The sequence below is a fragment of the Pinus tabuliformis genome, chromosome 9 (assembly GCF_031772625.1).
Source record: "Pinus tabuliformis cultivar Carrire ecotype Pingquan chromosome 9, CPIR1, whole genome shotgun sequence".
Taxonomy (NCBI): domain Eukaryota; kingdom Viridiplantae; phylum Streptophyta; class Pinopsida; order Pinales; family Pinaceae; genus Pinus; species Pinus tabuliformis.
Window position 1 is genome coordinate 1,110,234,691 of NC_142307.1, and position 17,900 is coordinate 1,110,252,590.

Sequence of the window (17,900 nt, forward strand, 5' to 3'; positions counted from 1 at the left end):
AATCCCTCTATTGTTATTTTTGTGGCTTTATATTATTATTGTTAGGTCGGTTGGGTTATATTGTGACTCTTTAGACTCCTATATAGAGAAAGGAGGTTTCATCATTTGAATGATCAAAGAATCATTCATTTGTGTAATGTAAAGGAGGTTTCCCCCTCGAAGACACTAAATTCTAAGGCGTTGATCTATCTTTTCTATCTTTTTGTGAGTTGGTTTCATAACATTTGCTTTGGATTCTAGGGTTTCGCTGCTCCAAACAGATCATCGTGGAATTTTCGCTATAAATTTTTTTCTGCGACATTTCAGAAGCTAAAAACAAAACCCATTTGAGAAGCAATCATTCTAAATCTCAAGTCCAAATTTCAGATCTTTTCGCGCTATATGGACGGAGATACGATCTAAGGAAGTTGGTCTTTTTGCAGACTCCTGAATTACATTCCAAATAGGTGATCTGGGGAAAATCATCATAACTTTCTCTCTAAGAATCGGATTTAAATTTCATAAGAAGGCACAAAAAGAGGATGGAATTTAGTTTCTTGTATATCTTTTTCAGAGCCAAAGGTCGAAACAGGGACACGTGGCACGTCGTACAGGTTCGCTCTACTGAACTAGTCTATAATCAAGTCACTGTGGGATATTTGACATAACTCTTCCTTGGAGAATCCAATGGGGATCAGACTGGTGGCATTGGAAAGAGGACATAGAGAGCTACTACAGATCATAATTTCAGAACTGGATGGTCCAAAATTACAGAGATACATCAGAGGCAATATCGAGCTCCTACAAAGTGAAAAAAGGTGTGTAGATTTTTTTAAATTTTTGCTTAAGCTTGGTTTGAAAAATTATTTTGAAGGAATTCAAAGGGCATAGTAGAGAATTGTTATTAGTAACTGATGCCCCAAGGAAAGAAAATGCAAACACCTAGTAAGCAACCTAAAAGCTCTAGCATGACCCATGAAGAAGAGGAAGAAATGCTACGTGATGTATCAAAATTACAACACCAAGTGCAACAAATTTCACTCTCACAAAAGCTAAGATAAATGGCGTGGAATCTAAGATAAAGGGTAAAAAAGCTAAGATTGATGATTTGAAGATAGATTTGAAGAGAGACATGGAAAATTTGAAGACAGATTTGACAAATTTTCTACAATAAATACTTACTAATGGTGAAAAGGTAGTAAAGGAAACTCATGATGCGAACAAAAGAAATGTTAATCATGATTTCATAGACTATAATGTGGGATTGAAGACCCACCATATTCCAAAAATCGATATGAGGAAGTTTGATGGCAAGTATCCCGCAACATGGATATTATAGATGGAGTAATTTTTCGATCGCAATAATGTGTAAAACACAAAAAATGAACGCATTGTAACTTTATATTTGGAACCAAATCAGTTTGTATGGAATCAATGGCTTTGCTCTCGTAAACAAATTATCACTTGGGCAATTTTTACGGAAGAATTAATAGTACGTTATGAGGATACAAAAAGCAACACTTTTTTAAGCAAAAAGGGTTCAATAATGGAGCACATTGAGGAGTTCCAAAAATTGAACATAAGGGTAAAAAATATTCCAGAGGAGCATAGGATTGATGTATTCATAGGGACTTTAAAGGATAATATCCATGATGATGTTCACCTTTGGGAACCTGATTCATTAGAAAAAGCATTTAGATTAGCAAGAAAAATGGAAAGCAAAATTATGGCAACCAGGAAGCATACCACTCACAACTATAAAGATGGAAGTGTTGTTGCCCCTAGTCTTCCACAACCTATAAGGTTGACCCCACAACAATTGGAAGAAAAAAGAGAAAAATGGCTTTGTTACAGTTATGATAGTAAATACACTAAAGGTCATAAGTGTGCTGAGAAGAAATTATTCTACACAGATTGTGAAGAGGAAGAAGAAAAGGAGCAAGAAAGGTCAAAAGAAGAGGATATACTCCAGGAACAAAGCCTAGATAAAGAAGAAATGAATCCGACCATATCTTGTAATGAATTGGCAGGAACTACCACTCCTCAAACCATCAAGATAAAAGGACAAATCAAGAAGAAAAAGGTAATAGTGTTGATTGATTCAGGAAGTACCCACAATTTTATTCATTGTAAGGTAGCAAAAGAATTGAATTGCTTCTTATATCCAGCACCAGAGTGTCAAGTGATGGTTGCAAATGGAGGAACAATAAATTGCTCGGGAAAGTTCCATAATATCAAGCTATCCATGGGAGAATATGTATTGACTAGCCCAATTCTTTCCATTCCAATGGGAGGTGTTGATGTTGTACTAGGAGTCCAATGGCTACAATCTTTGGGTACAATAGCTTTTAATTTTCAAGAACTTTTCGTGAAATTATCTGTGGAAGGAAAGGAAGTTTAATTAAGGGGTATTGCAAGGAAACCGGGAAAGATAATCAGCTCTAATGGTATGACAAAGCTTCTAAAAAAGGAACAAAGAGGTATAATTGCACAATTATGTTCGCTACATGTCTCCACATTGGAATCATCTATTTCTCCAGATCTCCAAAAAGTCTTGGACAACCATTCCAAGGTATTTGAGACTCCCAAAGGTCTCCCACCTATTCGTGATCATGATCATACTATTCATCTGATTCCAGGAAGTGTTCCTCCAAACATCAGGCCGTATAGATATCCCTATGCCGAAAGAGTGAAATTGAACGTATGGTTGCAAAAATGCTAGAGGCTGGTATAATTCAACCGAGTCAAAGTTCTTTCTCTGCTCCAGTAGTATTGGTGCATAAGAAGGATGGATCATGGTGTATGTTTCCGGATTATAGGGAGCTCAACAAGCTCACTATTAAAGATAAGTTTCCCATTCCTGCCATTGATGAATTACCGGATGAATTACATGGATCAATTTACTTCACCAAGTTGGATCCTCGTTTAGGATATCATAAAATCAGAATGAAGACTGAAGACATTTCGAAAACAGAATTTAGAACTCATGAGGGTCATTATGAATTTTTGGTCATGCCTTTTGGCCTTACCAACGCACCTTCAACATTTCAAGGTTTGATGAATTCCATTTTCAAACCATTCCTTAGAAAATTTGTGTTATTATTTTTTGATGATATACTAATCTACAACAAGTCTTGGAAGGATCATGTTGAACATGTTGACAAGGTGCTACAACTATTGGAGGAGAAACAATTATATGCAAAAAGATGCAAATGTTTCTTTGGAGTACAAGAGGTGGAATATCTGGTTCATATTGTATCTCATGAAAGAGTTAAGGTAGACCTTAGCAAAATTAAAGCCATTAAGGAATGGAAAATCCCCACATCCATAAAGCATCTGCGAGGATTTCTCGGGTTAACAGGGTATTATCGCAAGTTTATTAAGAATTATGGGAGAATAGCAGCACCTCTAACAACACAATTGAAGAAAGATGCATTTTCATGGACTCCAGCAGCAAAAAAGACCTTCGAACATCTTAAAGAGGCAATGTGCCAAGCACCGGTCTTAGCTACACCAGACTTCACAAAAACCTTTATTGTGGAATGTGATGCTTCAGGAAATGGAATTAGTGCTATTTTAATGCAAGATAAAAGACCCATTGCTTTTGAAAGTCGTCCAATTGGAAAGTTTTTACACAAAGTTATTTAGGAGAAGGAAATGTTGGCAATACTCCATGCACTTAAGAAATGGCGACCCTACCTAATGGGAAGACACTTCAAGGTAAAAATGGATCATGATAGCCTTAAATACTTTTTAGAACAAAGATTATCCTCTGAAGAGCAACAAAAGTGGGTCTCAAAGATGTTGGGTTATGACTTTGAAATCATCTACAAAAAAGGGAAGAAAAATGTGGTGGCAGATGCACTCTCAAGAAAGGATGAGGATGTGGAAGCATTGTTGTGTGCCATTTCTATTATCCAACCAGGTTGGATAAACGAAGCAAGGGAGGAATGGAAGAATGACGAAGAAGTGTGGGCACTTATTTGAAAGCTGCAACAAGATTCCTAGTATGTCTGATACATTTAGTTGGAAAAATGATTCGTTATGGTACAAAGATCGCTTATACCTCTATAAGAATTCCCAGCTAAAACAAAAGATTCTTATGGAATTGCACACCTCTCCCTTAGGAGGGCACTCAGGATTTTTAAAAACTTACGACAGGGTTAAGAAGGAATTTTTTTGGGATGGCCTTAAATCAGATATTCAAAAGTTTGTGGAAGAATGTTTGGTTTTCCAACAAAATAAAGTTGAAACAATTAAGACACCTGGTCTATTACAACCTTTATCCATTCCAAGCCAACGTTGGGAGGAGGTTTCAATGGATTTTATCATAGGTTTACCCAAGTCTGAGGGAAAGAGTGTCATCATGGTGGTAGTTGATAGACTTACCAAGTATGCACATTTTTGTGCATTATCACATCCATTTAAAGCCAGTACAGTTTCTTCTGCATTTATCGAAACAATTCAAAAGCTACATGGAAACCCAAAGATTATTGTAAGTGACAGAGATCCCATTTTCACTGGAAATTTTTGGACAGAATTATTTTCTTGTCTTGGTACTCAGTTAGCTCATAGCTCATCTTATCATCCTCAATCTGATGAGAAAATTGAGATAGTAAACAAATGTTTGGAAGGATATCTTTGTTGCTTTGTATCTGATAAACAGACACAATGGGTCAAATGGTTTCCTCTCGCTGAATGGTGGTATAACACTTCCTTCCATATAGCAACAAAAATGACCCCATTTATGGCACTTTATGGATATCATCCACCATCCATCACATCATATTTAAGAGAAAATTCTAAGGTTCAAGCAGTGGAACATCACATCGAACATCAACAACAAGTCCTCCAACTCTTAAAGGATAACCTCGTGTTGGCATAGAATAGAATGAAACAACAGGCAGATCAACATCGCAGCGAAAGAAGTTTTGATGTAGGTGATTGGGTATTCCTACGGCTACAACCATATAAGAAAATGTCCCTCAAGCAAGCTAAGAAGGATAATAAATTATCACCAAAGTATTATGGTCCGTACAAGGTGTTGCAAAAGATTGGTACTATGGCATACAAATTGGAGCTTCCTGCAGCTTCTCGATTGCACCCAGTTTTCCATGTTTCATGTTTAAAGAAGGTTATAGGCGACAAGCTCCCAGTTCGAACAATATTGCCAGAACTTGACGAGGAAGGAAAAATTATATTGGAAACAGAAGCTTCGGAGTATCTTATCAAGTGGAAGAACTTATCCGCTGAAGATTCCACATGGGAGGATGAGAATTTTATAGAGAAGCATCCAGAACTACTCAAGCGTTGAGGACAACACTTTTTTTTAAGGAGAGGGCCATATTGGGTCCCTATAATACTAGTGATTACCCCATTACTATTGTAGTTGTATCCCTTATTAATATAGTTGTGCCCCTATTGCCCCCATATTGTTATTACTATGCCCCATCGAATCCCTATATTGTTATTTTTGTGGCTTTATATTATTATTGTTAGGTCAGCTGGGTTATATTGTGACTCTTTATACTCCTATATATAGAAAGGAGGTTTTTTCATTTGAATGATCAAAGAATCATTCATTTGTGTAATGTAAAGAAGGATGCCCCCTCGAAGAGGCTGAATTCTAAGGCGTTTATCTATCTTTTCTATCTTTTTGTGAGCTGGTTTCATAACAGCCACACCACCTGCATGTTAACAACTTGAAGACATTGATGAGGTACAACCCATATGCTCATGTGGTTAATTATGTGTTTTTTGTTGATCCAATTCAAGTGCCTAACAAAGAAGCATTTGATAAGTCAAAATGTTTCAATACAATTATTATGTGCTTGGGGGGAGCCATTCTGTAGAAGCTCAAAGACAATTGATGGAGGAATATCCCAATAACCCACGTTTTGAAACAATGAAATGTATCATTTATGTTGGTTTATCAGATACAGAAGCAAAGTTAGTGCCATGGGATCATAATTCAGATAATTAATATAGGATGGCTATGACTTTCATCCAAAGGGTTAGATTTATTCATAGTGAATTTGAAGAAAACTTTGGTGGGGATAAGATAAATGTTACTGTAGATTTCCGAAAGGAATGTTGTATGGAAATAGGCTATCAAATTGAAGAGAAAACCAATTCAAAAGGCAGCACAGTAAATACTAATGTGTTCAGAGGTATTGATAACATTTTCCAATCGGCATTTAGAGTTGGAGAGATATGGGAATTGATTAATGAAATTTTTATCATGTGGGAGATCATTGGCATTAAAAACCAGAAGGCCAAAAGGTATAAACCATTGATATGTAGCAACAATAAATCAGGTCCTAAAATGAAACAACTTCCAGAAGATATGACTATCACACCTTGGAGAGCATTGCAAGGAGTGAAGGATGAAAAACTTTTCAAAGCAATATTATCTCATGTGAGGTGAGGGGAATTATCATTGGAGGAAATGTCTCATGAATTTCAAAAGTAAGTTTGTAGAATTGATTTTACTTATTTCTAGATTATAATTTTCTTTTAGATATAACATATTGTTCTTGGTAGTATTTGTTATAAATATCATTATATTAACTTTTTTTACTTTATCTATGCAGTCACAAAGTTTACATGAAAGTACAAGAACAAATGGTTAAATTGTTGAATGAATATAGTTGGGATGATGTTGTACGCAACTATCCAAATTCGAGTTCTACATCAACACCAAAAAGAAATTATCTTGCATTTAAAAAGATATGTTGATTTACACATTCATTTTTATTCATTTGTATACTATTTTTATTTTATAACTTATACATATATTTTTTTATATTATTAAATATGAGGAAGGATGAAAATGGAGCACCAAATAGTTTTAGAACCTTTATTGAAAAAAATAAGGTCAAAAGACTGAAGAAGACACGTCTTAGGAATGTTGAACTTGATCCAACTCTTACTCATTTCATTTGGAATGGGCTTGACACTATTCAATATGAAGTAATACAAGGCGACTATGAAGACATTTCTAGATTCATACCTAAAAGGGATTATGCCCTAGTTATTGCAGATATTCGGACCCATGGTTTAAATATCCCAAACATTGACTGTGATAGTGACCCTTATACTTATCAAACTCTTAGTAAAGTGGTTGTGGGATTTCTAGAAGTCACATCATCACCATTATGGATATTTGTGATATTTAATTCAGACACACAATTGGCAATGTTATTGTCAAGCTTCAAGGGGAAAAAAACTCAAGGATGCAACTTACGTGGTAAGTCGTTGAAAATATATATTTGATTAATGTTAAAAAATTCATTTATGTATAAGTTAATTGAACTGTTACTATTTCATATTACAAGAAAAAGTCAAATCTTCTTAACCGTGAAGATCAACCATTTATAAATGATTGCAATTTCATCCATATTGATAGTTGGGAAAATAATGACAGCTATATGTCTATGATTTTTAATCGGCTAGATGGAAATAGTCATATCCAATTACTGGCTTATGATGTTGTTTTGAGAAAACTAACATATGAAGAAAAAGAATCAAAAGGAGATATAGTTAACATTTATCAAAAACCACAGTTATTGATTAAATATATTATAGACATATGTTCAAATGAAGGAGATTGGGTTCTAGATTTATTTTCTAGCTCAGGTAAGTTTTATTATATGGAATTGAATTTAAATATCTTTCTTAAAAATCATTATACTAATTTACTTCATTACTTATTTTTGCTTGATAATTAGGTACAACACAAGCATGTTGCCTTCAAAAAAGAAGAAATTGCATTGTCATTGGAAAACATCGAGTACAGTGTAATTTTATTCAGCAAAGAATTAATGCTCTTCAATATTTTCCTTATGCAAAGCAAGAAATTGGATTGAATAAAGGGGATTTTAGTGAATCACGTGTGGCAAAAAAGGAAAAGGAACCTCAACCACCATTACATGGAATGATTAGAAAGGCATACATTGGGAGATTCACAGACATCAAAGATCCATTAGAAGAGGAAAATGAGCAAAATGAAGTAGAAAATATTATGGAAGAAGACAATGATGAAATTCTAGAGGATGAAGAGTTTGGATTACGTGATATTGTTGATTAAATATAAGTTATTTTTGGAAATCAAGCTCATTTTTTGTAACTATTAATTAGTTATACTTGCAATGTTTTGACTTTGACATTCTATGAGAAGAATAAGCATTCAATTAATGTTGTTATGAGTTAAATATTTGTATTATGTCATTTTCAGATTAATTTTTATGTTAATCATTATTTTTTGAAAAGAACAGTGATTATTGTTTTTTTTACATCAAATTCATAAAAAAAAAAACTATTATTTTACCATTTTTTTGTTAAATTTTTCCTATAAAAATTGTCATCTTGACATGTTATTTCCAGCAAAAAATTATTAAAATATGTAATTTTTTAGTTATATCTATGTTGAAAATGGTTATTTTTATGTCAAATGCTAAAAATTATTGTTTTTTAGAGACAATTATTTGATGTGCATTGAAAAATAATTAACGATGTATAAATATGTAGAATATCAAAACTTTGAAATATCGACCTTCTTCTCTAAATATGCAAAATAATAAAAAACCTCACTATATATATATATATATATATATAGAAGACCACTTCAAAAATTGTTAAATTTAGAAAATAATTATTTACATTTCATACATTAGAAAATTTAAAGTCAAAAAAGAGGTCTTTTAAAAAAGGGCCTGATGTAGAATCACCACTTTTTTAAATCAACATGAAAGTCACTAACATTCTAAAAAGTAATGTACATAAAAAAAAAATTAAATGCCAAAAACTATGCTTAAAAAAAATATGTATATTCTGCATCGCCCCTTTTCAAAATCGGGTCACTCTTTTGCCACCTACATGAAATGGGTAGTGTATCAGTTCCCGTTTCAAAGTTTACATTGTTTATATCAAAGAAAGAAATTTCTAGTCACGAGAGAGGGCATTTCTTTTTTATTCGAAATTCAAATATTTTCAAGGGAAATTTCAAACTCATTGGCTTGGGTCGTATGAGATTGAAACAATTTTTGATAATGGTGTAGTTAGGATCATAGATATTGATGAAGAAATAATCGCCTTCCTTCTAAATGGTCATAGATTAATAATTTATCATAAGTCACTGGCAAAAGAAGAGTTTATCAAATATCTGCAAGAGAACACTGATTTTTAGTTGGTTAAGAAGGATTTTCCTTCTCTTCCAACTTGACTCGCAAGCCTTGTTCTTATATATATATATATATAGTAAATATTTGCACAAACATGAAAACCAACATTGTTGGCGCGTTTATACAGAAAATTCAAGGTGAAAACCAAGTAATCTTGGCATCCTTAATTTCCTTCCCATTCCTATTTTATTTTTATACCTCTTCTTATTTTTAGCATAATTAACTATGTAGAATTAATGAGATTCTGCAGCTTTGACAGAATTCTGTAGTTGATGTTTGACAGGAACCACTAATTGTATCAATTGAAGAAATGATCAAATCCACCCTTGGAAGCATGTGAAGACAATGCAAAAAAGGAGCGAGAAAATGTTAGGATCATCAATGCAAAAGGTATTCAAATATTTGATTTAATAATAAGGATCAAAACATTAGCATATGAATTATATGGATGATATACCACCAGTTCAAAAACCATCATTGTCGAAAGTGAGATGGAAATATCTTTTCATATCAAATAAAAAATTTGTAAACCATTATTTGTCCCTCATCATTACACAACACTCAAGTCTCAAATTTTGCATTCATTGTTGAGATCGCCCAACTCATATTCATTCATACCCTAACAGTCACTTAAATTCACTTATTTTTCCTCTCTCTCTCATTCATACTCTCACCAAAAGCCATTATCCCGAAACCCTAACTCATACCCTATCAAGAAGCGAATTCTGAGGTGAAACTTCTCAACCATGGGTGTCATAGTGAGAACATAACCAAATGGTAGAAAATTTATGGAAGGATATCCGCAGGTGAAAGAAATGTTGCAAAAAGCACAGTGGCTAGAGTTCGTGGAAAATTTTGATGGTTTTAACAAGGAAGTAACCAAATCATCTGCTAGAGATGTTGATGGCATAGAGGTTGAAATTGGAGACATCAAGTTTGTGGTGACAAAATATCTTATTGCTAAAGCCACCGGACTATCAAGAATCAAAGAGAGATGGTTTAAGAATAGGGGCATTGAAGGAGAAGCATGGAAGACTTTCTTGAAAAACCCAAGTATGGATATCACTATTTTCAATAAAGGAATTCCCAATATGACACTTACGGGTAAAGGGAGAAATTTGTTGCTAGTAATTCAAAAAAATTTCACCTGTGAAGGAAGATTTGGTTGCATGTTATTTTACCACATTCGTTTAATGATGCATTTTCTCGAAGAGAATAAAGTCAATCTTCCTTATTTTTTGTTAAATAGCTTAAGGAAAATGTATGGGAATGTTCAGAAAAGGATCCAATTCATAGAAAACACCATGTATCACCATGACCTTATAAAAATACTCATTGAATTTCATCTTGAAAGCCTAGGAGATAATTGGGATAGGTTCCTAGTTAGAAATTATTTTAAGGAGGAGGATTAAGAGCCACCTAGCAGCAACAAAGAAAAAAGAGGAAGGAAGAGAATATCTGAGAATCCTATTAAAAAATTACCTCAACAACAACTACAAGAATAGTCAGAAGATGAGACTCCTATTACCGAAATTTTAGGAAGCACTAAAAGGAAATTTGTTCGAAAAAAGAAATCCAGCAAAAATGAAGAAAGCACATCCAAGAAAACAAAGGAAGCTAAAACAAATAAGAAAAGAACTAAAACTAAAAACCCTCTTCCATCAAATGTAAGAAGAAGGGCCAATCTTAATCAGAAACCATCTCAACAAGCTACAAATGTTGTTAATTTGGAGGAAGAATATAAAATGAAAGTTCCATCACCTACTGCCATCTCACCTATTCATATCCCAGGCTGAAAAAAACCAGAAATAGATCCAATATAGCAAGAAATATACAATTACATTAAATCTCTAGAGAAGAAATCCATAGGGAAATCATCATTTTCAAATCAAGAAAAAGAAACTCAGTCTAGTAGCCCACAAGAACCTCCAGTCATAAATATTTTGAAATAGGAAATCTTTGAGCTAGAGACGCTAAATAGACACATACAACAGGAGCATGAGGCCTTAAAGATACATAATGAGATTCAAAGAACTAAGAATGATAATATTCTTTTTCATTTGGGCCTGTGGTATAAGAAAAACAAACAGTTAAAGAAAAAGAATAAGGTTCTTAGAGGAAAGGTGATAAATCTGAAGTATAAAATCTTGATGAAAAGGCCAAGAATGGCAGTGGCTAAAAAGAGGGTGAAGAAGATAAACCTAGATGTACTAGCTCAAGTCTCAGAAGAAATGTAGTAGTCCAATTCTAAATTTTTGCATGAGGACATGCAATGGCCTCCATGTGGGGGAATGTAGAGCCTCATGAATGCTTCATTTTGACACTCTCCCTTACCAATTTTTCCTCTCTTTGACCATCATCATCAAATAAAAAACCATCAAAATACAAGGTTGTTGTCATGGTAAGGTATTTAATTTTCTTATCTTTCATATTTAATAATGTTCCTCATTATTGAATTAATCTTTGTATTAGCTACCAAATTCATGCAATTTTGCAATGAATCTCTATTTCTGTAGCCAACTCCAAGGCTCACCAAGGTCCGACGTGCCGGCTAAGAAGAAAAAGATATGGATAGGTCGAGATTGATCCCTTCAATGGTTCCCTCCTATCCATCTAAACCATATCATTAAAGGATTGTTCGATTGCATGGTCAAATGGTGAAAGTCAGTGTGTTGCTAAATAGGCAAGCGAGAGTCTAAAAATCTTATGCCTCACGATTTGCTTTGCCAAATAGAAAATCTTGAGCAAACAATATTTTGATACTTGTTAGAAGCTAAGTTTAGAAGTTTGTTAGCTAATGGTAGGCGTAAAAGCCTCGAACAATTATTTGACATGGGATTTTATAAATACCGTGCAACAAAACATGAACAGAGGTTGAATTTGATGTATGCAATAGTGATGTTTTAAAAACTTTGTTTTCCTATTAATGAATAATGAAGCTTGATGCATAGATGACTATGTGATTAGAGTTTCGTGACCACTTGTTTGTGGATGGCCCCTGCAAACAGTGAAGGTTCTGCATTTCTATATTTCCTTTTTATCATTTATTTCAGTTATTTATATGCTCTATAATCATTTTGCAACATTGATTTTAACTCAATAGAAATAGAAATATTTCACTAATGATGATAATTGTAGCATAGACACATTTCATGGATTTATTTACAACTCTCATTTCAAAATAATTTCATAGGTTTCTTTACAATTTCATTTAAGAGTGTTTCATTTCAGAACATGAGTGATTTCATTACCATTTTGTTTCAAAGTATTTCATTTTAAAGCATGAGTGATTCCTTCGTAGTTTTTATTATAGAATTTCATTTCAAAAAAAATTTATTTGAAAGCATGAGTGATTGATAATGAGAATATGTATGGTTTTCATTTTAACTAGAGGTCAATTTCATTTTGGTTTTTGTGCAAAGGATTGTTAGAACATTAGATGAATACTTCTACTTTTAGAGATTAAATTTGTGTTGCAATAGATTAGTTAAGTTTTTCTTAATTCAATAAGACAGTGTAAATTTTCTTTAGTTTCATTTTACAAGTGTAAAGAGAATTTTTTATTTCATTAGAAAGGAGTGAGAAGGAATGTAATTGATATTTAATATTTTATTTTTCTTTAAAGAGTAAATAGGAACACAAAACATCCTTAGAAAATAATTTTCAATAACTCAATCATACACATTAATAATCTGAAGGCTTCTAGCATATATAGTGCACTTGCACTTCACAAGTTTACCAACTCCGGTCAATAATTTATGTAACAATTTAAGACAATTAAATTGACAAACATACAGATAAGCCAATGCAAAGATGGACCATTGAGAAAGTTGGCAGTACTAGAAATTTGTTCCATACAAGTTATGGTTTAGAAGAAAATGTTTTGGATCTGCTAAAAACAATCGAATTAATATACAAATATTATATCTATTAGTGTATGCAACATACATATGCATTGAGGGATTAAATGAGAAAGCAATAATGGAATAAAAATACTAACGATCATTAGGTACAAATTACCTACAATTTAAGCATACATACATATTTCAGAGATTTATTGGACAATCTCTAAATTCATGCAACTAATTAAAAATGAGTTTTAAACTCTAGAATTAGTAGCATGCTCTAGGTCAAGCATACAAAAGGCTACACCTATAATATTTGAATAAAGAAATCACGATCATAGGTATCTATTGACGATGTTGGACCCACCAAAATTTAGGAGAACTCCCCAATATGAATTCCCAAATAGGCTCACACCGGTTGGTGTAGCAGTCCCATCGAGTACGATGGCATGGTTCCCATTATATTAAGCATATGCCTAAGCTCTTTCTTGTCAGCACGTGAGAGTGGTCTACTTCATTTGTGAACAACGAGGTTCGCATTCCTGGTGAGTGCTAGTGTTACTTGTGTCAAGGTTCTTTCACCATAGATGGAGAAGGTGGAGGTGGGTCTCTAATCGAATGGGAAGAGTCCCAACTATATCAAAGACACACAACACAAAAAGACATGCACAACTTCCATAGGACCAGTCCACATGGATGTGGCAATCACAACAAAAGAGGAGATAACAAGTAAAACACCCAGCGGAGCTGTCCGTGCAAGTGTGATGATCGTTGTAACAATTTTACGGGAAAGGTTATGTCCGATGTTCGATGAGTAAACCCACATGGGTAGGACAACATTAACAACTCATAAAACACATTTTCATAATTATATGTATTAGAGTAGCCAAAAGAGTTCAATTGTTTAACACAAGTTAAAGAAACATGCATTACAAGTGTTCAAGATTAGTCTTACAAGAGTCACAATACATGTGTGAAAATGTGTTGGCCTATTATCAGGCTTTTGAATTAAGTGAAAGTTCTAAGATGCATCGGTACACCATTACATCACTAACCCTAATGGCAGAGTATTGGAGCCACTGCTCGCTCCTCAAAGAAAATACTACATACTCTCAAGGCTATGTGGGAGGAGCCAAGGTGAAATGTCATTTTCATGTACAAGTGAGGAATATTTATAGCCAAGGGTAAAACTAGCCCTTGTGGGTGTTTGACTTTCCTCACGACTGTTTGACTTTCATGACTTTTCAAATTTGCATGACTCTTCAAATTACAAGTGGGTCTCTTGGACTTCCATGTTTCATTACATTGATTTACAATAGTATGGTCCACAGTGGTGATGTGGCTGACATGACTCATGACACAACTCAACATGACAATGCTGATATGTTCATGCTGCTGGTGGTGTGCATGTCGTGTTGCAGTGCTGCTAAGTGATGGATGTCCTCTTGGTGTATCACAGCTTCACCTCTACATGGCAAGGTGAGTAGAGTCTTCGATGGTCATTGGTGTTCACTTGATGTTGCATGTTCACGTTGCTACTTTACTTGTACTTTGGCATCCTTGACATGTTCTTTCGTCGGCGAAAATATATCCTTGCATGTTCATTCGTCTATCCATCTGTGAAAACATCCTTGCATGTTCGTTCATTCGTCCATTCACGAACACATATTCGCATGGTCGTCTGTTCATGAACACATATCCTCGCATGCATTGTTTGTTTGTTCATTTGTGAGAACATCCTTTTGCATGTACTCTCATTGTTCATCCCATCTGTCGTCGTGTCATGTCTATTCATGTACATGTAGTTGCAATCACTCATGACGAGACAAAATCAAATCCATAAACCTCCTAGTCTACCATGATGCATGATCATTCACTTTCGAATGTAGGTGGCCGGGAGAGAAGACAAGGCTGCGAAACTAAGTGTGGCAAGTTTCAAGCTGGGATGGGAGCTCCGGGCACTACTGGTGAAAATTTCACAGAGGTCACTGGGAGACTAAGATGGACAATCCAGACTAGCAGAGACTATCTGTGGGATCTGGCTCGGCTGGAGGGCAGATCTATGCAATTTCTGGAGGGAAGAAGTTCAGGCAGTAGAGGACCTTGGGGGAAAAAATTGTGCAATTTCTAGAGGGACCTGTCTATAGGTTGCAAGAGGCTTGGCAGAAAAAACTACATAATTCCTAGAGGGAGCTGGCCGCGGGCTGCGGGATGGATTGGCAGCAAAAACTACGTAATTCCTGGAGGGAGCTGGCAGAGGGCTATAGGATTGATGGGAGGCTGACCTGTTGAACACCTCTATGCAATTTTTGATCTAAGTGGGATGCTAGGTAATTGAGGCGATTTCCCATGAAATCTCCGCAGTTTTCTAGGTGAGCAGTCAGTTAGCTGTCTGAGTGGCTAGCTCGAAAAATTGTGCAATTTCTGCAGGGAGACAAGGATAGGAACTGGGTGCCTGTCTCTACTATCTACACAATTTCCTCAGTCAACGGAGTGGGCAAGGTCTGCATCTTCTACACAATTTTTTAGGGGAGTGAGTCCCGTGGTCACTGCCTAGTCAAACTGTCCAGTTAACCAGCAGGAGGGTGGGTTGATCATCTTGCGAGAAGTGCATATTGAAATGGCTTGTTGGACACTTCTGTGTTGTTCTGGGTGATAGTCAGTCGAGTCAATTGCAGGTTGGAGGTCCAGTTATTAGAGGGTGATCCAGTGGTCAGAACTTTAGCAAAATGACTAATTGTCTGAGTGAGTGAATTTTTCCATAAGCGACCTTGCATACACACACTCACATGAGTTGATGACAAGACGCCTAAAACCATCATGAAAACATAAGCTCAACATGACTGACCGATGGTACGAGTGACAAGTGCTACACTTGTGATAGATCGTTGAACAACCGCGACGATGCTTACACAACAATGCATACAACTTCATGTTTGAGTGAAACATATGTTTACATAGCGAATACAACATGAACACATAAAGCGAAGACCTTGTTTTCAACTAGAACATGGTTGCAAGCATGACATTGTGACCAACATGCAAAAAGTTGTCCACTAAACGGTCAAAGAAAGAGGGTGCAAATACTAAACACGAGCCCACAAGGTGAGCCCGCTTGCTTGCAAACATCACGTAAAAACTCAAGGGAGGCTCTAAAATTGGATGCGGGCCAAAATTTTGGAGGGTGTTACAGTCGCTACAACACTTGGCGACACACTGGTAGAATTCCAGCTTCTCTGTTTAGGTTCATTATCAACACAGGTCCTTGGTCTTTCAGGGATTATTGAATCATTGTGTGGGTTACTTCGGCTTCCCCACTTACCCCATGGAAAGACATGGTTCACCTTTTTCCCACTCAGTCAAACACAACAAAAAAGTTTCATCTTGATCATAGTGTTTCGAAATCGAGAAGGGTAGTTTGGCTCGCGAGTTAAGATTTTTCAGAGTATAATTTTTCATCTCTGGTGTTGCTCTATTTCCAGCAGACATGGATAGTACCCTGGAGGAGTCACACAGGAACACACACATTGCTCCACTTCCAAAGAGCCTGGTTAGTACCCCGAGGAGTTTCATGCTTCACCTCTCTATGTAGGAAGCCTTTCTCCTCTTTCGCCGTTGTATTTTTGTAAAGAGGATTGTACTTATTTATTTTTGGGCGAAAGAGGGATCCACACTTATTGAGAGTAGAAGAGGTTGTTCCTTCAGAGAATCATGTAATACCTCTGACATAAGTTTTCTCATTTAGATTTCCCCTTCTCCATTTCTACTAGTTGGATGAGCTTGAACACACAGAGAAGAAGGCTTAGTACAGGAATGGGTTTTCCTAGTGGGGACACAGGTTCATGGTTGGACCCAAGCTTCCCTTGTAGATGACTCATATTTTCTATCAATACTTCATTAGCCGAAGGTTATAACAAAGCACAGACGGGCACAAGACTAGCCAAGTGATGTAGTCTCACAAGACTCTTTGGATCTCAACCACATACTCATTCAAAATCTAGAACTCAGTAGAGCACATCACTTACTTACAAAACTAAAAATAGAATGATAGTAAGAAAAAAAACAAAATGAAAAAAAAATAGTAAGCAAAGCAAATAAAACACTAAGCAAACAAAGCAAGCAAGAAAACAAACTAAACCAAGTCAACAAGCAAACAAACATGCAAACCAAAAAGAAAATATAAGTGAAAAATAAAACACTACTCCTACTCCTACGCTAAACAGTCAGGGTTATGTGAAATGAAATTTCTAGTGAAACCACCATAGACGTATTAGACCTGCAATCACAAAGATACAAGTGATTAAAACAGATAAAAAATAGTGTGCAACAGAAAATGCAAAAACTTGACAAACTTGCACACAAGAAAGAAGGTCTCACATGTGGGCAGAAAAATGTGTCACGACCACCCAACACACATGCTTAACTCTTCGGTGACTACCATTTTTCAAAATACCTTGGAGGCCTCTTGCGAGTGTGTTTTCTTCTACACCAAGTTTCTTAGCGAGTGTGAGGAAGCACTGAAGCTTGTTACCTACAACACGACTCGCCAAGTAAGATTGTTCCATCCATTCAGTGATTAGATCATAAAATTCGTGACGGTTGTTTTGAAAGAGTCATGATCTTTGAGAAGATGGATTCCTTATTCGAGAAAGGGGATCATGATGGGAATCTGATACTGATAGATATATCTCATCATTCTCATCTGTCATGTCAAGAAAGTGAGGTCCTGCCATAGCCATCAGCACAGACTGAAGTGCCTCACCTACTTTACAGGAGTTTGAGGAGAAATATATTACATGGTGAAGATCATAGTGCATGAAGCGACTTTCACTCGATGTACTGCTAGGAAAATAATAAACTCCATGACAACCACCCAAGCTAAAATAAAAATCAT